Here is a 23,260-nt window from a genome sequence, read left to right on the forward strand (position 1 = left end):
GTCAACACTGTCCATTTGATACTGGGGAGGGGGGGGGGGGTAGAGAGAGGGTTAACTGAGGGTTAACTGACATATCTATGTCAAACATTATTCTGGAGAAACACACAAACACACACTGACAGGGATGCTTGTCTATCCGGACAGCCAGTGGCTATCATGCTATGGAGCTGCAGCAGTGACTCAGTGAGAGGAGATGTAGACAGGACACACACTGTAGAAGTGACAAGGTGTCAGCTACACTGGACTACAAGTGTCACTGAGTCACTCCCCTGCTGCTGACACACCCACTCACACAAACACACAGTGTGGACACGCATGTGTGTGTGTGTGCTTGAATATGTGTGTGTATGCGCATATATGTGTGTGTGTCCTGTCTCCGCTTTCTGCTTGCCCTGAGGGAGACTGCATGCCAGGGCCCACGCACATGTACCCAAATACAGAAATAAGTGGGGGGGGAATTCATTGGAATTCACAATACTTCTTTAAGTATTCACTGGAACACTGAGGGTCTGTTACCAAAATTGCACCCTATTTCGGACACAGCCAAGGACCTGAAGGGTAGAAGGGGAAGTGTGTATACTTTGAAGTGTGTATATATATATATATATATATATATATATATATATATATATATATATATATATATATATATATATATATGTGTGTGTGTGTGTGTGTGTGTGTGTGTGTGTGTGTATATATATATACACTGGGTATGCAAAACATTAACAACATGACATAGACTGACCAGGTGAACCCAGGTGAAAGCTATAATTCCTTATTGATGTCACCTGTTAAATCCACTTCAATCAGTGTAGATGGAGGGGAGGAGACGGGTTAAAGAAGGATTTATGTTATGGTAGTAGGTGCCAGGCGCACCGGTTTACGCCGCAGGATTTCTCACGCTCAACAGTTTACCATGTATTTGTTTAAAAGCTAACACCTGATGGTTTCATTTCAGAGAGACAAATAATCCAGATTTTTTTTGGTTGCTAAATGCTATATGTCCATCTCATTCTCAGAGAAATAAGCAGGACTGCTAGGTTTGACACAGTCAAATGTAACTAATAACTACATTTTTATTGTAATAAAGAAATGTACAAATGAGACATTTGTGAAATCAATATTTAAAAACGTACCAAATAAATAGTTCAATACAATAATATGAGATCTGGATGTAAAACATCTACCTTTGACATTTTTATAATTTAGCAGATGATCTTATCCAGAGCGATTTACAGTAAATGCATTCATCTTACAACAGCTAGGTGAGACAACCACATATCACAGTCAGATAAATATGCAGGATACAAACATTCCATTCCTAAACAATGGATACATGGCATTTAGCAAAAAAACACATTTTCATTCACCTAAAAGCATAGGAATCTAAAATCTATGATTTTAAAATCTGAGAACAGTAATATTTTACACACACATAAAGTTACCCATAAGCAATCATTTCTGACAAAAAAAGCACAATGTGAGAAACGGGTGGAATTAACCCTGTAACCACATGGAATTAACCCTGTAACCACATGGAATTAACCCTGTAAACACATGGAATTAACCCTGTAACCACATGGAAATAACCCTGTAACCACATGGAATTAACCCTGTAACCACATGGAATTAACCCTGTAACCACATGGAATTAACCCTGTAACCACATGGAATTAACCCTGTAACCACATGGAATTAACCCTGTAACCACATGGAATTAACCCTGTAACCACATGGAATTAACCCTGTAACCACATGGAATTAACCCTGTAACCACATGGAATTAACCCTGTAACCACATGGAATTAACCCTGAAAACACATGGAATTAACCCTGTAACCACATGGAATTAACCCTGTAAACACATGGAATTAACCCTGTAACCACATGGAAATAACCCTGTAACCACATGGAATGAACCCTATAAACACATGGAATTAGCCCTATAAAAACCATGGATTTAATGCCTCAAAAATAAACGTTAATCCATAGTACATCGAATTTCAAGGGAACTATGAGATCTTCTTGCTATCTGTCAACTCCAGGGTTAATAACAGGGTTGCTGTGTTTGGTTCCCCAGCCGTTGTGTGTGTGTGTGAGTATCCGTGGGTGTCAAACATCAAGCTGGTTCTTTTTCCATTCAGTGGATATAAAGCCCAGAGTGATCTCATGGCAGTGAAGGGGAGGAGAGAAAGGGAGCGCGTCCCAATAATCTCTCCTTTCTCCTGAAGTGTGCACTTGTTCACTTCCCTACACTGACTTAAGACTGATATAAAAATGATGGTGTGAACTTTTAACAGCCCATGCCTCCACCAATCCAATGCTTCTAGATTTGTGGGAAGTAGTGATTGAGAGTACACTTCAGGAGGAATGAGAGATAGTATTGAGATGCGACCCCAGGGCCTGGGTCTGTCCTATCATGGCACAAACCCAGGGAGAGTCTACTGTTGGACACACAACATTATTACTAACATCTGGGTCTAACTGGAGGTTCATTTGTTTTGTTTTACGAAGATTAAAATGAAACAGTACAACTTCCTATCTTATCCATATGTTGTTACATGTGTACATGGCACCCTTATTGGTTTATAGAAACTTATTCAATACTCATCCACAGGTAAAGGTAAGAATGTCATAAAGCTGTTGAATTCACATAATGCTTTATATACTGTAGAGCAGGGGTATTTAACTCCTACCCTACTAGGTCCGGAGCCTTTTATTTTATTTATTTTTATTTCACCTTTATTTAACCAGGTAGGCTAGTTGAGAACAAGTTCTCATTTGCAACTGCGACCTGGCCAAGATAAAGCATAGCAGTGTGAACAGACAACACAGAGTTACACATGGAGTAAACAATAAACAAGTCAATAACACAGTAGAAAAAATAGTCTATATACATTGTGTGCAAAAGGCATGCTGGTTTTCTGTTCTACCTGATAATTAATTGCACACACCTGGTGTTCTAGGTTTAAATTAGTCCCTGATTAGAGGGTAAAAATGGGAAAAAAATGCAATGGAACTGGCTTCGAGGTCCAGAGTTGAGTTTGAGGGCTGTAGAGTCTAGCCATTCCAATTCCAATACCATGTGTCTTAAATGTGGCCTATGGTGACCTCCAGCGGATGAATGAGGAATGACAAGGTGTAATCTACCCATTACGCACGTATCCAAAAGCGCAATGTGCCCAGTGCTCTAGTCTTGGTACAGTATCTGCTTCATACCTACTTCTGGTCTTTTCTCATTGGTAAAATACCGTCCTCCACCTTCTTTCCTCCGTTTGCTTTCCTCTCTGACCCGGAAACCGTTAAGTGGTCGAGGGGATATCAATTCGTTAGTAGGCGAACGGAAGCGCGTCCTCCCCTCGATAGCCACCTTTCATTGAGGATAGTTAGTTATGTGTATCCTACCTGAGTTCTTCCATGAAATACATTTTAATCTCCGACATCCCCTTTGAATCAGCTTCTGTTTTGGGGGGAGGAGAAAAGCATTCACACGTAAAATATAAATGATCTGTAAAATGTCTTGCACAACTAACTTAATTTGTTTGTTTTTTTTGTCACTTTACACCTTTATTTTGGGATCCACCCCTGTAATCGCAATTTGCCTGATGATGCGCGAGTCGAGGAGGAGTCTCCTTTCATTAATTAAAGCGCATTTTCGTTCACTTTCCCTCTTCTCGTGGCCTATCCTCGATTACCTTTGCCCTTTTTCAAAAGAAGGCGAGAGAAGACGGTTAAGAGAGGACGAATGAGTCGAGCTTTCAATTGAGAAAAGGCCTCAGAGTTCGACGCGACTTTTCCTTTCTCCCTGCAGTACTATTATGCATAATCAACTTCAGATGAGTGGACACATTTCTAAAGTAATGTATGCGTCCATAAATTAATCCAAACGCATGCATTATTTAAATGTGTATGTCCGCAATTACTTGTGTTGTGTTACCTAATTTCTCAAAATCAACAACATAACAACCTAAACATGTCCATATTGCTCCAATTTGTTCTACGAGACAAACGAGGTCCTGAACGACATGATACTGTAATAATTGTTCTCTCTCCATTCTCTGCAACAGCCCAGGGTAGTCTACATATAGTTAAAATTCTAAGAGGAAAATAGTAATCATTTCTATCTTTACTGAAATAATGATGATATATATAGCCTCAATAGCCAACCATCTACAGTTAAAAGTACAGGCATAATCATAAGTATAGGACATGGCAGATATTTTACTAGTATACTACTAAAGAGAGAGAATGAGGGGGAGACAAAATTGTTTGAGCGGACCTTTGGGGGAACAGTCCGTCCGTGGGGGGAATACTGAATCACTCCAGGATGCTTTTGCAGAAGTCTTTGCGCTGTCATACCACGGCGCATTCCTGAAAAGGGAATTCACAGAATGTCACTGAAAGAGCGACGTTCTCCCGAAGGGCATGTCACAGTTGTCTGCATCCCCAAATCCCGTGGATTTTTAACTGAACAAGAAAGGACGCATATCAAGTTAGCATCTTAAAGAAGAGGAAAAGAGGAAATAGAAAAAGGTAAGTAGACTAATTTAAATATGTGGGGGCGCCTTTGAACAGCTCGTTGGAAATCACCTGAAGTGTTCGATCTGTAATTTAGAAAGATAAATTGCGGGGAATTGGTAATTTGGCCACTCGAACTAAATCAGTCGGAACTGCCACGCGAATCATTCGGGGGTGTAATGATAATGCTCTCTCTTTTTCTTCTTTGTGGTCAAGATCCGTTCTTTTCCCTATCTTCATCCCCCGAGAGTTCAAGTTGTGTTGGCGGTAATTGTTTTGGTGTAAACAGCGTTTCCGGTCACATAGCCTCCTTTCTGCTATCTAACTTTAGCTACAGGCCACCATAATAATCTGTGAGTCATATCAAATAATTGATGTTGGTTGTTTTTTTTTGTTGCTATTGTCATCATTTGAGAACATTCCGGAAATAACTGCCTGACAGCACACAGGTATGTAGATCCAGACCGGTGTCCCCTGAATGCTTCTTATAGATTAGGTATAAGAATATTTCAGAAGGTAGGAGTTATATTAAACAACAACTAAGTAGCTGTAAATAAATGACCAAATTAAAGCAATCTGTTGTTTACCAAATAAAACAAGACAGATAGAAAACAAAAAGATTGGTGCAAATCACTCCCAGGGTTACAAACTTTATTTCATTGAATACAAGCAATCAGTTTGGACGCTCAGTGACAGTCAGTTAGTATGGCTATTGTCTGCCTTCTTATTGGCATCCTAAAGTGCACTACATTGCCGTCCCAAATGGCACCATATTCCCTCTATTAGTGGACTACTTTCGACCAGAGCCCTATGGGTGGGTCCTGGTCAAAAGTAGTGCACTATGTAGGGAATAGGGTGCCATTTCAGACTGCCTATTAGCTCTGTTCACGGGGTACATCAGAGTGTAATCTCACATGATTGGATTGTTACATAAGTTTAGCAGAGTGCCTGCCATCCTCGTCTCCTCCATCCTGCCTGTCTGCGTAGGAGGGCCTTCTTCCACTGCTCTATCGTTGCTATACAAATCCATGGACATTTGATGTGGTTGAAAAGGTTTTACTCTGCATCATGGTGTGAAACATCACTATGCTGGCAAAAAGTCATTTTGAAATCCATAGTTAATGTACTATAAGTGAGCCATATTGGGCATTTGTCACATGGTGTATGTCATATGGAGAGTGAATGTTCTTGTTATTATGTTAATTTAGGGGGAGGCATGTCATCCCCTGTGTGTGTGTGTGTGTGTGTATGTGTGTGTGTGTGTGTGTGTGTGTGTGTGTGTGTGTGTGTGTGTGTAATGGTGGAGGATGGGGTTTCATCCCAGCCTGTTTTGTGGGAGTGGAGTGTGAGTGTGGTAGCAGAGTGAAAAGGCATGACGTTGATCACACACACACACACACACAGACAGTAATGTGGTAATGAGCAGTCTGTTGTTTTTATACAAGTGGTGCCTCACACACAGTATGGCAACCCCACTGTCACCTACTGATGATGTCATCATGGTGTCACACCCACCACTGTAGATGGAGAGCCAATTGCTATTGTAAGATTGTTAGCAGCCTCTGCCAAGTCCCCAACAACCGGATGTTCCGGTTTTTAGGAGAAATGGAAAGAGAGCCTGTGATGTGACTTTCGCTTTTGGACGTTAACACGGCAAAACACTGTCTTAACTCCTCCTCCACATTTACTGGATTGGTTGAACAGTGCAGAAGAGAACCTCCCCTGACAGTTTATTTGCTTCTCCTTAAGACCAGTATGTAGGGGGATCTAGTTTCAGGCCTTTCTTTTACGCCTGCTATGTTAGGTTAGATTGTTGTCGGATTTTTAAAAATCTAACCTTATTTAACCAGAAAGTCCCACTTCCAAGGGAGACTTGGCCAAAAAGGGCAGCTCGATTAAAAATGCATTCCTCATTCAACAAGGTGGAGGTTACAAAAAGTTTGTACATTGACACTGTCTAGGGCTTTTCCATCTCAATTCCTCTGTACATTTATTTACCAAGTAACGGAATCACAACTGTTTCTGTGAGGGTTGATACCTTCTTCATAGTCCCTGGAAAACCACTGGGAAACCAATATGATATTCCCTCTCACTCTAGTCAAAATCATCGGATATTATTTAGTAGTCCCTAAAAAACCACTTTGTTCAACGAGTGCTCTAAAGCCCAACCCTGTCCATCACAGTATTATTCATTGACTTAGTCATAAGATAGAACATCCATTAACTGGGGGTTTGAGAACATTTCCACCCATCACTTTATCTCAAGAGGCCTGCTGGCTATTTTCTCCCTCTCTTACCACAAGCGCCTGGCAGCCTGGTTGTTCTAACCGCTTAACAGTGAGAGGTGCTCAAATGTATTTGTAGAGACATTTTTACAACAGCAGTTGTCACAAAGTGCTTATACAGAAACCCAGCCTAAAACCCCAGAGAGCAAGCATGTAGAGGGATGGTGGCTAGTGTAACGGATGTGAAATAGCTAGCTAGTTAGCGGTGGTGCGGTAATTAGCGGTAATTCTGACTATCTGAAAAAAATCTTGGTCGACCGAAAATCGTCTGTTCATTGACGAGCCTCATACAAACATGGTCTCTTTTTTTCTTTCTTGAGTAAGGCATGGTGTTCAAGCCTAGCTCAGTGCTTTCTTGTGGTGATGGGGCAGCCAGTGGATAATACAGAGCGTAGGGGTTGGTAATGTTCTCTAGCTGCGCCGTGATTGTCACTCATGGGGACACTACGTAACTGCAAAATCTATGGGGAGAGCTCAAAAATTCAAGACCCCTGGGTGCTGCCACATTTACATTAGAAGTGCCAATCCAAGAAGGCTCAAGGTCATTGGCCACAGATAAAATGCCGTCAAATCAGGTTATATCTACCATAGTTTTGATTGGACTGATCATGTCAACATCATACTTTAAAAATCTTACAGTTGAAGTCGGAAGTTTCCATACACTTTGGTTGGAGTCATTAAAACTCCTTTTTCAACCACTCCACAAATTTCTTGTTAACAAACTATAGTTTTGGCAAGTCGGTTAGGACATCTACTTTGTGCATGACACAAGTAATTTTTCCAACAATTGTTTAAAGACAGATTATTTCACTTATAATTCACTGTATCACAATTCCAGTGGGTCAGAAGTTTACATACACTAAGTTGGATGTGCCTTTAAACAGCTTGGAAATTCCAGAAAATGCTGTCATGGCTTTAGAAGCTTCTGATAGGCTAATTGACAGAATTTGAGTAAATTGGAGGTGTACCTGTGGATGTATTTCAAGGCCTACCTTCAAACTCAGTGCCTCTTTGCTTGACATCATGGGAAATCAAAAGAAATCAGCCAATACCTCAGAAAATAAATTGTAGACCTCCACAAGTCTGGTTCATCCTTCGGAGCAATTTCCAAACGCCTGAAGGTACCACATTAATCTGTACAAACAATAGTACCCAAGCATAAACACTATGGGACCACACAGCCATCATACTGCTCAGGAAGGACACTTGTTCTGTCTCCTAGAGATGAATGTACTTTGGTGCGAAAAATGCAGATCAATCCCAGAACAACAGCAAAGGACCTTGTGAAGATGCTGGAGGAAACGTACAAAAGTATCGATATCCACAGTAAAACGAGTCCTATATTGACATAACCTGAAAGGCCACTCAGCAAGGAAGAAGCCACTGCTCCAAAACTGCCATAAAAAAGCCAGACTACGGTTTGCAACTGCACATGGGGACAAAGATCGTACATTTTGGAGAAATGTCCTCTGGTCTGATGAAACAAAAATAGAATTGTTTGGCCACAATGACCATTGTTATGTTTGGAGGAAAAAGGGGGAGGCTCGCAAGCCGAACAACACCATCCCAACCGTGAAGCACGATGGTGGCAGCATCATGTTGTGGGGGTGCTTTGCTGCAGGAGGGACTGGTGCACTTCACAAAATAGATGGCATCATGAGGAAAGGAAATAACGTGGGTCTTCCAAATGGACAATGAGCCCAAGCATACTTCCAAAGTTGTGGCAAAATGGTTTAAGGACAACAAAGTCAAGGTATTGGAGTGGTCATCACAAAGCCCTGACCTCAATCCCATAGAAAAATTGTGGGCAGAACTGAAAAAGTGTGTGCGAGCAAGGAGGCCTACAAACCTGACTCAGTTTCACCAGCTCTGTCAGGAGGAATGGGCCAAAATTCACCCAACTTATTGTGGGAAGCTTGTGGAAGGCTACCCAAAACGTTTGACCCATGTTAAACAATTAAAAGACAATGCTACCAAAAACAAATTGAGTGTATATAAACTTTTGACCTACTGGGAATGTGATGAAAGAGATAAAAGCTGAAATAATCATTCTCTCTACTATTATTCTGACATTTCACATTCTTAAAATAAGTGGTGATCCTAACTGACCAAAGACAGGGAATTTTTACCAGGATTAAATGTCAGGAATTGTGAAAAGCTGAGGTGTATGTACACTTCCGACTTCATCTGTAGCTAGAAAGGTAACAGTCATCATGAATCAAGTCGACAATCTACTGGCAAATCCTTTTCAGTCCTTGTCATATGAAGAGAAATTACGAAGGGAAATTATAGATAAAACATATCGGTGCTCATCGGCCATTGGACTTTAACATTACACAACAAGTTGGAAATCGCAAATTCAACAATAAGTGGTTTGGAAGAAATCAGTGGCTTACTGCAAGTGTTGCAAAACAATCACTAGCCTGCTATTCAGTGGAGTGGTGTGTGTGGTCTGGGTTTAAGGGTCTCTTTTCCAAGCTTAAAAGGGAAGAAATTCACATGCCATGGGCCAGAAAAGATTCAAAACAACTGGAAACTCGGAACTGGGAAATCTCAGTCTTCAGAGAGTTCAAGACAACTGGGAACTAAAAAAAAAAACGAGCTCCAACTGGGAAAATACTTTTTGAACCGTCATCCAACTCAGAATTCCAAGTCGGGAACTCTGGCCTCTTTCTAGGGCTCCAACCCGAAGATCACTGCGTCATGATTCAACCTTGTTTTTTTCAGAGTTCTCATATGTCTTGAAAGCACCATAAATCCAGAGAATGCCAGACTTTGATGACAAAATTTGACCACGAAAGACCGCCGCGCCACCTTCCTGTTCAAGTGAGCACAGCATAACAAGGTGAGTCCAAAAATGTATTATATACTGCTGCATAAATTATGTAATATGCCAGGGAGATATACATACTGTAACATACTGATATACATACTGTGTGTTGTGTAGTAAGCTGCTTGTGTCTCACCCTAATAATTTGGTCCCTTTCCCCTTCATAACTTAGCCTACTGTTCTGACTTGGTGGTGCACTTGTAGCCTGTTTTAGAGAAATGTCATCATCAAATATTGTAAGAGCTTTCATTGTTTGCTTATATGCCCCCTTTATTTATCCTATGGTTCTGAGTTGGTGTACTGGGAGAACATTGTAAGAACGGACAATATTCTGTCACTGTACATTCCAAAAGTGCTGAACAAATAGTTATATTGACTACGTCTATTCTAGCTCGCTAATTGTCTTAATCGAAATTACTGATTTCTCAACGTCCCCTTATGCCATAGTTAGTACATCTCAATTGTCAGTAGAAACCACATTTCTTTAAGCAAGTCACCCATATCAGCTATGTTTTTTTTAAAGGCAGTAAATTAAGCTGAATTAACTGTTTTGCTGCCAGACAAGGCTCCATTAATAGCCAGGTGTATTCACTCAATGGTGCTGAAAAGCAATCTCTGTGGTTGGGACAGCTTTATTTAGGCCCTAACAGTTTGTGGGAACTGTTTGTCACTGTTCTAGTGCAATTAATGTATTGTTTAGTGTTGTGTTGTGTAGTGGCTTTGCTGGCAGGCATCTAAAAATTGCAGCCTGCAGGTAGAAAATATCCTGATAAAAATAAATATGCTATAAATCACATTGGCTACACATGGCCTGTCTGCAACAAACTTGAAACATTATTTTGGGTCCAGCCAGAAGCTTGTGCTTGTGAACTTGCAACTTTGTATAAAATATTCTTGGCCCTCAGAGTTTCCGGACAGTGAGCTCGGGACAAACACAGCTGTAGGCTATTTTCGCAAGGGATAAGAAGCAGTGCTTGACTTGGGCAGGTGCTCACCAGATCTGAGTACCTCATCTCAAATGTTCTACTGCTTGAGCTCTTGATCCTCTTATAGAATGTTAGCTCAAAAGCATTGTGGAACTCCTGCAACTAAATATAAACCGTACCAGCACCCAAAATGAGTACCGGAACCTATTTATCAGTCAACTCAAGTCAAGCACTGATAAGAAGTGATCAGAGCATGACATTTTTCTCTTTCACACTGAGTGGTTATTGAAAGGGAGAGAGCTGGAAAGATTAATCAAATACATTGAAGAACTATTGTAATTCTCAGTGGAGGTTAAAACAGACTTTGTTTACTTGCTGTTTAAGGTGGGGAAAAAATGACTTTGAGAAGCTCCACAGGTGGTGGTGTGTTAAGCCAATCAGAAATACTATCAGATCCTGTCTTGGTAATTTCCTGTATTACTAAACATTGAGAGAGCAAACCACACACAAGTCAGAGTTATATCATAAAGTACATCTTTAATTATATATGAGCTTCACCATGGCCCTGTGACTCTCAGATCAATTCCGTGTCTATAAATGAATTCTCTGAGACTGCTTACAAAACAGTTTAGTATCATTTATAGCCAAGACACACCCATCTCAACTCACTTGACGAAACACAGATCTTAGGAACAGTTCTCAAAGAACATTTTACTTGAAAGAGGAGTATCCCATAGCCAGATAGCATTATCTATACATTATCGTTCAATTTGGTCTCCTAAACAAAGTTCTTATCCCGTTCTTGGTACCACTTAGGACCAAAACATTACCTCATCCAATGGCATATATCGATTGTCAATTCTAGATACTCCCATCTCAAATACACCCCCTCCTGGACAAGCTCACGGAGACAGTGAGCCTCTTAGGTCATATACTAGATCAAGATAAGGGCAACCTCAGAGGGGACATACAATAGTTACAGACACATTCTCATAGAGAAGACAAGCCTCCATTCTGTCCTCCTCCCCTTCTGATATTCTTCATAGCATCACATGGTTTAACAGATATATTGACGTATGAAGAAAAGCCTGACCTCTCCCCTCTCTGGGCCCCAAGTGATTAAGCCCCAGCAGAGAAGGGAGAACTGCAAACTGCCAACAGTATTATCCAAAAGAAGACATCCTAATGACAAATATCTCACAGAAGCATTATTATGTAAATAAAACATCTTATTTATCAATGTTACCGAACTAATTCTGATTCTGCTACCACAATCCCCAAATGGGCACATTGATATTCCTACGTTTGCACGCAGGCCAGGTAGCCTATAGGCCTACTTCTAGGCGAGTCCTTATTCAACATTGACAGGAGAGCTCCAAATAAATGACAATGACTAAATTGAGAAAACTCGTAAATGGAATGAGATAAACCAAAACTTGTTTCTCACAAGTGTAGCATAGGTTGTGCACTCTGCAAGCAATGTGTCCACTCTGACAATGACAACTGAAATACTGGAATAATAATATTGAATGCATTAAAACAAATTATCGTAACCAAAGTAACAAACATTGTAGATTAGAAATTATAGGAATGAATGGTAAATGTACTACAGGTGATATACAGTACCAGTCAAAAATTTGGACACACCTGCTCATTCTAGGGTTTTTCTTTATTTGTACTCTTTTCTGCATTGTAGATTAATAGTGAAGACTTCAAAATCACGAAACACATGGAATCATGTAGTTACCAAAAAAGTGTTAAACAAATCTAAATATATTTTTGATTCTTCAAAGTAGCCACCCTTTGCCTTGACAGCTTTGCACATTCTTGGCATTCTCTCAACCAGCTTAATGAGGAATGTTTTTCCAAGAGTCTTGAAGGAGTTCCCCCATATGCTGAGCACTTGTTGGCTGCTTTTCCTTCACTCGGCAGTCCAACTCATCCCAAACCATCTCAATTGTGTTCGGGTGATTGTGAAGGCCAGGTCATCTGATGCAGCACTCCATCACTCTCCTTGGTCAAATAGCCCTTACAGAGCCTGGAGGTGGGTTTTGGTTTATTGTCCTGTTGAAAAACAAATGATAGTCCCACTGACACACTAACAATCAGACGCAAACAAAACACAGTTATGAAACAATGAATGCGCACAAATAGGCGGGAGAGAGTGCATTCTGGAGAAAGAAGTGTATTGTGCATCTGGGTGCATGGTCAATCCGACATCTGCATTTGCCATGTAGCATTTACAGTGATACGGCCTCAGCAGAAGTAAGGGCATTCATACCTCTTGCTCTTCGTGGAGCAGTGCAGAGCTGTTGTGAAGGAAGTGAGTGTGTTTATACAGGATGTACCACCTACCGTCAACCAATCATGTCAATGCGGAGCTATACAGAGCCCTTTGCATTTTTCAAAAAATGTGGCGCATGGCGATGCGGTACAGAGCTCGATTTGGCCTCTGCAGGCTCCGCAATTGCATCACACTCTCCATATGGAGACTCCGACCAGATTTTCGGTTCACTGAGATATGTATATATTTTTTTTACTGCTCGACTAAAACAGTCTCGGTCAACCAACAGCCTAACGACCAAACAATCGACCAGTCAACTAATTGGGGTCAGCCCTAGTGTCTAGGTTCTGTAACGACTGCAGAGGGAGCTGTCTTCACTGATCCAGGACCAGTTTATAACTACCTCAGTCGTTGGACAGAAAGAAAATCGTATCTTACTTCAGTGCACATGAAAATGTATAGTCTACACAGCATAAACTGTTATAAGCTTCTCTTGATAAAGAACATTGACACTCACTCACTGACGTACATGATGGGTATAACAGACGTTAGCCAGCCACCAATGCAGGTTTAACTGTTGATCTGATGAGATAAGCTGAGATGGAGTTGGGCACTTATCATCATAGTTCCTGGCTGATCTGAATCACTGTCTTGTCCATTGGCCATTTCAGGGCTAAAATTATGACTATTCACAGTTATGCTAACAGCTCTCCTCTCCTCGCTACTTCTCCCACAGCCTAAGTGATGGTCTGACTCATTCTGCTGCTGCCTGCCTCCTTATTGCTCTCTCGCTCTCTCTAAATTACAGCGAAGTCCATGTTAGAAGAAATGGCAAACAAGACAAATAAATTAAAATAAAGATACTTTAATAGGAGCACCCACCCCTATCTCTCTCTCCGTTTCCCTCCCACTCTCTATTCTCTCTCTTTCTCTCCCGTCACTCTACCCTCAAACTCCCCAACAACAGCTCTTTACAGCCACTCAAACAGAAACCAGTCTGAAGGACCCCTGTGCCCCCCTTCCCCCACACACACACACAAGGTAGATTCACACAGCAATTATCCACTTGCATTAGTCACATTGAATGGTTTCACTCCACAACCTTACTTTGCAATTATTTCTATATATAGCTTTGACATAATTGTCTCTTATGTACAGGAAGTGATGACATCCATTGATGTCTGATGATCTACAGATATCATGTAGTACGTCCCTATTCTGACGAGCCGTTTGAATCTTTGCCCTCTACGTACTACATAGATGACTTCGCCAATATCATCCCCAGACATTAGAAAGCCTGCGTTGTTATTCAGAATCCGAATCTATTCTGAGTCATCATAAAGGAACAACGAATTGTAAACTACTATTTAAACAGTCCAAATGTCAGAGTTACAGAACAATAAGCCACTTCTACCTAGTGCACTGGTCCACTATATTGTAAACACATTTTTATTTGAACCTTTATTAAACTAGGCAAGTCAGTTAAGAACAAATTCCTATTTTCAATGATGGCCTAGGAACAGGGGCAGATGACAGATTTTGTACCTTATCAGCTCAGGGATTCAATCTTGCAACCTTTCGGTTACTAGTGCAACGCTCTAACCACTAGGCTACACTGCCGCCCCTAGTCCTGCCCTCCTCTACTATCTATTAACTGTATTTCTCCTGCCTGACACACTAATTTAAGGTTTTTGCTGCAATGTTTTCTTATTCTTATTCTATTCTCTTCCTTCTCTGACTCCTCGTTCTCTCCCCTCTCTCGCTCTCTCTTTCCTTGTTCTCTCCTCCGTCACTGTCACTGCTGGCTGCTGCCCACTTTCAAACTAAAGGTCTTGTTCTCTCTCTCTCTGTGATGCTGTAGACATACACACATCTCTTCTCTGTCTCTCCATCCATCTCCTTTTCACTCTATTGCTCTACTTCTTGCCTCCCCAGGGGTCTGTCCTACCAGGCCTGCCGCTCTCTTTCATCCACCTCAGACTCTCTCATCTCCACTTCTTTGTTATCAAGCAAGCTCTCTGCATACTGTACCAAGCTTCTCTAGTACTACTACAGTACATCGTGCTGGCGTCTGTCTCCTGTCGCCCCCTGATAAAGCTCTTTAATTGGATTCTATGGCCTTGTCACTGGTCTCTGTGAATTACAATTGATTTAGACCAATGCTGACAAGTAATAAACTGAAATGCTTTATGTTGGCCTTTACATGTAAAATGTTCCCTTGGAATTTGAACCGGGTCTTGACCTGATAGATTCATTTGTGTTAATGCAACATGACATGAGGAAGACTTCAGTGAACTAGACTACATTTTCTAGTCTTACTTAAACTACAGCACAGTCTTGTAATGGCGGCATGCGTTCTTGCTTTTGGGTGAATTGTGACTTCCTGACTTTTCTACTAGTTTTCAACGTGTTGTGTACTGCAACTGCTAAGTAGTCCCATTATTGCTAGCAAGTGGCCCCAGTTAGCTGTGTAATTTTAGTTTAATTATTTCTTTCAGTTTGTGCATTTATTTGCGTTCAGTCTAAAAAAAAACGGTGTGCAACATTCATTTAAACAGAAAAGGTGCCGTTCTGAACAACCAGTTGAAAAACGGCGAGGGGTTGGGGAACGCTGTCAGCATGGCCGCTGCCCTTTAAATACGTCACTGCTTCATGCCACACCCACCAAACGGAGCAAACACCCAAAGATTGTCTATAATGTTGACAAGATAGCAGTGGCGGTCGGTGTCTTATTTCTATTACAGCATATTGGATGACTGTCATTCATGTTCCAGTCACCCAGTTCAATGTAACAGTGATAGGTTTAGGCTACTACATGATACTCACATTTTCCCTATACCTATCAGGAGGTTGCTACAACCGAGCCTATGAATGAAAGCTTACAACGTAGGTGCACACTGGTCAAGAGACAAATTTGATGTGACAGACAGTGACACATGGACAGACAGTGACATTCAATACCGCCTTGCACACTCTTGCCTGCATCTAGCTAATAGTGGGTGTAATTATTAGTCCAACAGTTGCAAACGAGAGTTTCTATTGAACAAATGCAGGTATGTTTATCCCCGTTTTGTTCTGTTTGTTTGTGTAAGAAACGTTTTTCAACAGAATTGGCAGAATGAATACACTCCTGATCACGCGTAAACACAGTTGCTGTGTAAGTCAATGGAAGGGGTGAGAACCATGAGCCTCCTAGGTTTTGTATTGAAGTCAATGTACTCAGAGGAGGACGGAAGCTAGCTGTCCTCCGGCTACACCATGGTGGTATCCTACAGAGTGCTGTTGAGGCTACTGTAGACCTTTGCAAAATAGTGTGTTTTAATGAATTATTTGGTGACGTGGTTATATTTAGTATAGTTTTATAAGATAACTTAATGTTTTAACATTGACATTTTTATGAAATTCACTGAGGAGATTGGTCCTCCCCTTCTTCCTCTGAGGAGCCTCTACTGCAAGATAGTCAAGTGACCTCTCTAACAATGGAGATATATGTCCTCAAAGATGGAAGGCAGGTGGGAGGAGGCGAGATCAGATAGGACCATTCTAGCCAATTAGAGGGCAGATACACGTGTGAACAACACGTAAATAAACACAAGTTGCTTTACGAAATAAAAAATAGCATCATTGAGTTTAATAGTAAAACAACGATGTAGCTATGTTTTACTCTCCCTAAAACTTGGCTACTTGTGGACAGGACCGTTAACCATTTGTTTAGACTACACCTTGTTCACCAGTCATGTTACCTCATTAGGCGGCAGGTAGCCTAGTGGTTAGAGCGTTGGACTAGTAACCGAAAGGTGGCAAGATTGAATCCCTGAGCTGACAAGGTACAAATCTGTCGTTCTGCCCCTGAACAAGGCAGTTAACCTACTGTTCCTAGGCCGTCATTGAAAATAAGAATTTGTTCTTAACTGACTTGCCAAGTTAAATAAAGGTAGAATAAAAATTAGCTAGCTATAGCTAACAATCTGTGGCGCGTTCAGCAGGACGTAACGTTTTGGAACGTTCAGATATAAATATGCTATGAAGAACAAACATGCCTCTGATATGTTGAATAAGGAATAACGTCGGCTCTATTCAATATTTTTTTTTCTGCAACAGAACATGGCCCTGGTAACATTACCAGTAGTCTATACGCAAACATTTGGTGCCACAGAAAGAAAGGAAAAGGGATAGCAAACCATTTGTTGACTACATTCCCCTTAGGACACTATATCTGACTGGTACCACAATCTCTTTTTTATTTGTTAATGTGGACCCAGTGACTCAGATTTAAGAACTGGGACTTGGATTTCAGCCATAGGGACTCGTGACTCGACTTGTGACCCAACCATTGGGACTCTATTTGGAATCTAGGTTTAGTGACTCGACTCCAGCACTCACTGGGCAAAACAGTCATTAGTTCCCGTTCTACTTTTGGACACCAATGGGGCTGAGGCGTCTGTGGAACGTTGTTAACAAAGGCAATGACGCGATCGAGTGACGGAGCTGCATCCCCATACTACTTTGCGACACCATCTGGTGATTGTGGTACTCTTTCTCTCTCTCTCTCTCTCTCTCTCTCTCTCTCTCTCTCCCTCGCTGCGCTTGTGTGGGCCTGTTTGTTTTATGTGTAAAGTGCAATATCTATGTAGGCTGAATTTACATGGCCAGATAATTCTTATATATTCTATATTTGGCATATGTCTGCTGTTGGGAAAAGAATAGGACATTATGTTGAAAAATATGTTGGTAGGACAAGGCTATGTATGTTTGTGCACATGGAAGTCAGTGATTTATGTTTACTATACAGTGCGTTCAGAAAGTATTCATACCCCTTGACTTTTTCCACATTTTGTTACGTTACAGCCTTATTCTAAAATAGATTAAATACAATTAAAAAGCCTCATCGATCGACACACAATACCCCATAATGACAAATCTAAAACAGGTTTAGACATTTTTGCATATGTATGAAAAACTGTAATAGCTTATTTACATAAGTCTTCATACCTTTTGCTATGAGACTCGAAATTGAGCTCAGGTGCATCCTGTTTCCATTGATCATCCGTGAGATGTTTCTACAATTTGATTGGAGTCCACCTGTTGTAAATTAAATTGATTGGACATTCATTTCTGCAGCATTGAAGGTCCCAAGAACACAGTGGCCTCCATCATTCCTAAATGGAAGAAGTTTGGAACCACCAAGACTCTTCCTAGAGCTGGCCACCCGGCCAAACTGAGCAATCGGGGAAAAGGGCCTTGGTCAGAGAGGTGACCAGAATCCAATGGTTACTCTGACAGAGCTCCAGAGTTCCTCTGTGGAGATGGGAGAACCTTCCAGAAGGACAACCATCTCTGCAGCACTCCACCAATCAGGCCAGATGGAAGCCACTCCTCAGTAAAAGTCACATGACGACCCGCTTTGAGTTTGCCAAAAGGCACTTAAGGACTCTCAGACCATGATAAACAAGATTCATTGGCCTGTACGCCAAGCGTCACGTCAGGAGGAAACCTGGCACCATCCCTACGGTGAAGCATGGTGGTGGCAGCGTCATGCTGTGGGGATGTTTTTCAGTAGCAGGGACTAGGAGACTAGTCAGGATGGAGGGTAAGATGAATGGAGCAAAGTGCAGAGAGATCCTTGATGAAAACCTGCTCCAGAATGCTCAGGACCTCAGACTGGGGTGAAAGTTCACCTTCCAACAGGACAACGACCTTCAGCACACAGCCAAGACAACACAGGAGTGACTTCGGGACAAGTCTCAATGTCCTCGAGTGGCCCAGCGAAAGCCCAATGGAACATATCTGGAGAGACCTGAAAATAGCTGTGCAGCGACGGTCCCCATCCAACCTGACAGAACTTGAGAGGATCTGCAGAGAAGAATGGGAGAAACTCCCCAAATACAGTGTCGTCATACCCTAGAAGACTCAAAGCTTTCAAAAGGTGCTTCAACAAAGTACTGAGTAAAGGGTTTTAATATTTATGTAAATGTGATGTTTTTTTTATTTTATACATTTGCTAAAATTTCAAAAACCCAGTTTTTTCTTTGTCATTATGGGGTACTGTGTGTAGATTGATGAGGAAAACAAAAAACGATTTAATCAATTTTAGATAAGGCTGTAATGTAACAAAATTTGGAAAAAGTCCAGGGGTCTGAATACTTTGAGTGCACTGTAGGTTCATGAGGCAATGCAAATGTGATGTGACTAAAAAGAAAGAGCATTTAGTTGACCTAAATGGCCCACTGTTTATCATTTTGACAATAACTTGACTAAACCATTATTCAAATGACAAAAATGTAACTAAGACTTCATGATATTTTAGTCAAAATGACTAAAACTAGACTAAATGTAAAAAAGAGCCAAAATTAACACTGGAGGACAGTAGCAGTTGACTGTGGTTTGTAAAAAATATATAATTTCCCATTGTAACCAATTCAGTTGCAGTAATTCCGTTACTGAATTTTTGGTAATGTCATTACCAATTTGGTTTTAATCACTTTATAATACATAAACAAAATTGATATCAGTAAAATCACACAATTACTACTACAATTACTACTACAATTACTTGTTACTTCTGTGAACTTTCATTATCCTCCTCATGAGGGAGAGAAATTAGAAAATATCTTAAAGATATGTGGGAATTACCAAGGTTACTGTAATCTTCAGTCATTTGGGTAATTAACATAACATCTATGGCAATTTAGCATAGCATTGGTAATGTTATACTTGAATTACTTTTAAAAAAATGTATTCATATCATTTTTTCATATATCATCATTGTTTATACAGTTGAAGTCGGATGTTTACATACACATAGGTTGGAGTCATTAAAACTCATTTTTCAACCACTCCACAAATTTCTTGTTAACAAACTATAGTTTTGGCAAGTCAGTTAGGACATCTACTTTGTGCATGACACAAGTAATTTTTCCAACAATTGTTTACAGACAGATTATTTCACTTATAATTCACTGTATCACAATTCCAGTGGGTCAGAAGTTTACATACACTAAGTTGGATGTGCCTTTAAACAGCTTGGAAAATTCCAGAAAATGATGTCATGGCTTTAGAAGCTTCTGATAGGCTAATTGACATCCTTTGAGTCAATTGGAGGTGTACCCGTGGATGTATTTCAAGACCTACCTTCAAACTCAGTGCCTCTTTGCTTGACATCATGCGAAATCAAAAGAAATCAGCCAAGACCTCAGAAAATAAATTGTAGACCTCCACAAGTCTGGTTCATCCTTGGGAGCAATTTCCAAACACCTGAAGGTACCACGTTCATCTGTACAAACAATAGTATGCAAGTATAAACACCATGGGACAATGGTGTTTATACCGCTCAGGAAGGAGACGCGTTCTGTCTCCTAGAGATGAGTGTACTTTGGTGCGAAAAGTGCAAATCAATCCCAGAACAACAGCAAAGGACCTTGTGAAGATGCTGGAGGAAAAAGTTACAAAAGTATCTATATCCACAGTAAAATAAGTCCTATATCGACATAACCTGAAAGGCCGCTCAGCAAGGAAGAAGCCACTGCTCCAAAACTGCCATAAAAAAGCCAGACTACGGTTTGCAACTGCACATGGGGACAAAGATCGTACTTTTTGGAGAAATGTCCTCTTGTCTGATGAAACAAAAATAGAACTGTTTGGCTGTAATGACCATTGTTATGTTTGGAGGAAAAAGGGGGAGGCTTGCAAGCCAAAGAACATCATCCCAACCATGATGCACAGGGGTGGCAGCATCATGTTGTGGCGGTGCTTTGCTGCAGGAGGGACTGCTGCACTTCACAAAATAGATGGCATCATGAGGAAAGCAAAGTATGTGGATATATTGAAGCAACATCTCAAGACATCAGTCAGGAAGTTAAAGCTTGGTCGCAAATGGGTCTTCCAAATGGACAATGGCCCCAAGCATACTTCCAAAGTTGTGGCAAAATGGCTTAAGGACAACAAAGTCAAGGTATTGGAGTGGCCATCACTTTGTCCTGTCCTCAATCCTATAGGAAATGTGTGGGCAAAACTGAAAAAGTGTGTGCAAGCAATGAGGCCTACAAACCTGACTTTTGGGTCATTGTCCTGTTGATAAACAAATGATAGTCCCACTAAGCGCAATCCAGATGGGATGGCGTATCACTGAAGAATGCTGTGGTAGCCTTGCTGGTTAAGTGTGCCTTGAATTCAAAAATAAATCACTGACAGTGTCATCACACCTCCTTCTCCATGCTTCACGGTGGGAACCACACTTGCGGAGATCGTCCGTTCACCTACTTTGCTTCTCACAAAGACACGGCGGGTTGGAACCAAACATCTCAAATTTGGACTCATTAGACCAATGGTCAGATTTCCACCAGTCTAATGTCCATTGCTAGTGTTTCTTGGCCCAAGCAAGTCTTATTGGTGGCCAATAGTAGTGGTTTCTTTGTAAGCAATTCGACAATGAAGGCCTGATTCACTCAGTCTCCTCTGAACAGTTGATGTTGAGATGTGCCTGTTCATTTCTGAGGCTGGTAAACTCTAATGAACTTATCCTCTGCAGCCAGAGGTAACTCTGGGTCTTCCTTTCCTGTGGCGGTCCTCATGAGAACCAGTTTCATCATAGCGCTTGATGGTTTTTGCAACTGCACTTGAAGAAACTTTCCAAGTTGTTGAAATTTTCTGGATTGACTGACCTTCATGTCTTAAAGTAATGATGTACTGTTGTTTCTCTTTGCTTATTTGAGCTGTTCTTACCATAATATGGATTTGGTCTTTTACCAAATATGCCTATCTTCTGTATACCACCCCTACCTTGTCACAACACAACTGATTGGTTCATACACATTTAAAAGGAAAGAAATTCCACAAAGGAACTTTTAACAAGGCACACCTGTTAATTGAAATGCATTCCAGGTGACTACCTCATGAAGCTGGTTGAGAGAATGCCAAGAGTGTGCAAAACTGTCATAAAGGTAAAGGGTGGCTACTTTGAAGAATCTCAAATATAACATATATTTTGATTTGTTTAACACTTTTCTGGCTACTACAGAATACATAATAACATATGTGTTATTTCATAGTTTTGTTTTCTTCACTATTCTACAATGTAGAAAATAGTAAAACATTAAGAAAAACCCTAGAATGAGTAGGTGTGTCAAAACATTTGACAGGTGCTGTATATATTTTTTATCATCTTATTCAATTATTTGATATATTTTACATGTGATAAGACCACACAGAGGGCCAGAGATAATTGCAGACACCTGTGATAATCTGAAGTACCCAAAATCCATGAAAGATGGCAACATTCTGGTAGTTTACTGGTAAACTTAGAACGTTTCCTGTAATATACCCTCCCTTTGCAAACCCAAGGCACAAGGCAATATTTCTTAAACTTAGAGAAGGTAAACAATTTCTCCCAAACTAAATATGTGTTGATATTAGTTGGCAGGGGTCTTTACATCAACATGATTGTGTTTTGATGTATTTCTGGTACTTTTTCTGGTAGATGTTTTCTAAGACCACTTTTCCATCTGTTTATCCAGAAATCAAAGTCTTCACTTAATTCATATGGATTTTTTATGTATCAATTAATTTCCATAAAATATAGACTCTTCGCTTTCATTTGACACCCAATTTCATATGTTCCTATGAACTTCACATGTTGGTGCCCATGGGTCCTTTTCGATGGAAATGCCTAAACATTATTGGCTGATTGCTCCCAACTCATAACAATCCCCACCCAGTTGACTACTTTAAAATGGTGGAAGCCATCCTTGGCAATGTCAACGCTTAAAAACAATTTTTTTACCTTCATTTAACTAAGCAAGTCAGTTAAGAACAAATTCTTATTTACAGTGACGGCCTACACCAGCCAAACATGGATGACGCTGGGCTGAACCCTATGGGTTGCAATACAGCCTGGATTTGAACCAGTGCGTTTGTAGTGATGCCTCTAGCACTGAGATGCAGTGCCTTAGATCGCTGCGCCACACAGGAGCCCAAGGGTTATATCCATAATGTGGTCCTCAATCTCTATGACAACAGGCACAACTCATATATTAAGTTGTCCACTTATATCAGTGCATTTGTAACAACCTAACCAATACGTTACTTCTATTACATACAGTATATTAGATCCAATAAGCCTCACATAGCCAATTAGAAATAAAAAAAATTGTAAACCCAGTTTGACACTCATTGACCTTCATACAAAAATTCCTCACTTCGTGGGCTTATTTTCATGGACAGATATTGGGTGGCGTAAAACCTCTTGCTTTGCCTCTTCCTCTCTAACGTACCTTAACGTCTGTTCAAGAACATTTGGGGGAAACGTGTAGTTCAGTGCAGACCGTCACGCAACTTAGCAAACATTTAATTGAACTGAACACACCCCTTGTGTTTGTCATGCGACTGTTGTGTTGCCGCTTTTCAGAGCTCCGCTCGC

The 23,260-nt window shown here is 40.8% G+C and overlaps 1 protein-coding gene across 2 annotated transcripts in view; it reads left to right on the forward strand.

Moving 5' to 3' along the window:
- Window positions 1-4,123: 4,123 nt before the first annotated feature.
- Window positions 4,124-23,260, forward strand: part of si:ch211-168d1.3 (ras and Rab interactor 2) — a 37,781-nt gene continuing 18,644 nt past the window's right edge. Inside the window, exon 1 of one of the 2 annotated variants that reach the window (XM_036987417.1) lies at window positions 4,124-4,536. The gene's annotated coding sequence lies outside the window, so the exon portion shown is untranslated. Of the gene's footprint in view, window positions 4,537-9,597; window positions 9,652-23,260 lie in introns of those variants that run through there. The other variant, XM_036987418.1, reaches the window with a different exon arrangement.

The sequence above is a fragment of the Oncorhynchus mykiss genome, chromosome 9 (assembly GCF_013265735.2).
Source record: "Oncorhynchus mykiss isolate Arlee chromosome 9, USDA_OmykA_1.1, whole genome shotgun sequence".
Classification (NCBI taxonomy): Eukaryota; Metazoa; Chordata; class Actinopteri; order Salmoniformes; family Salmonidae; genus Oncorhynchus; species Oncorhynchus mykiss.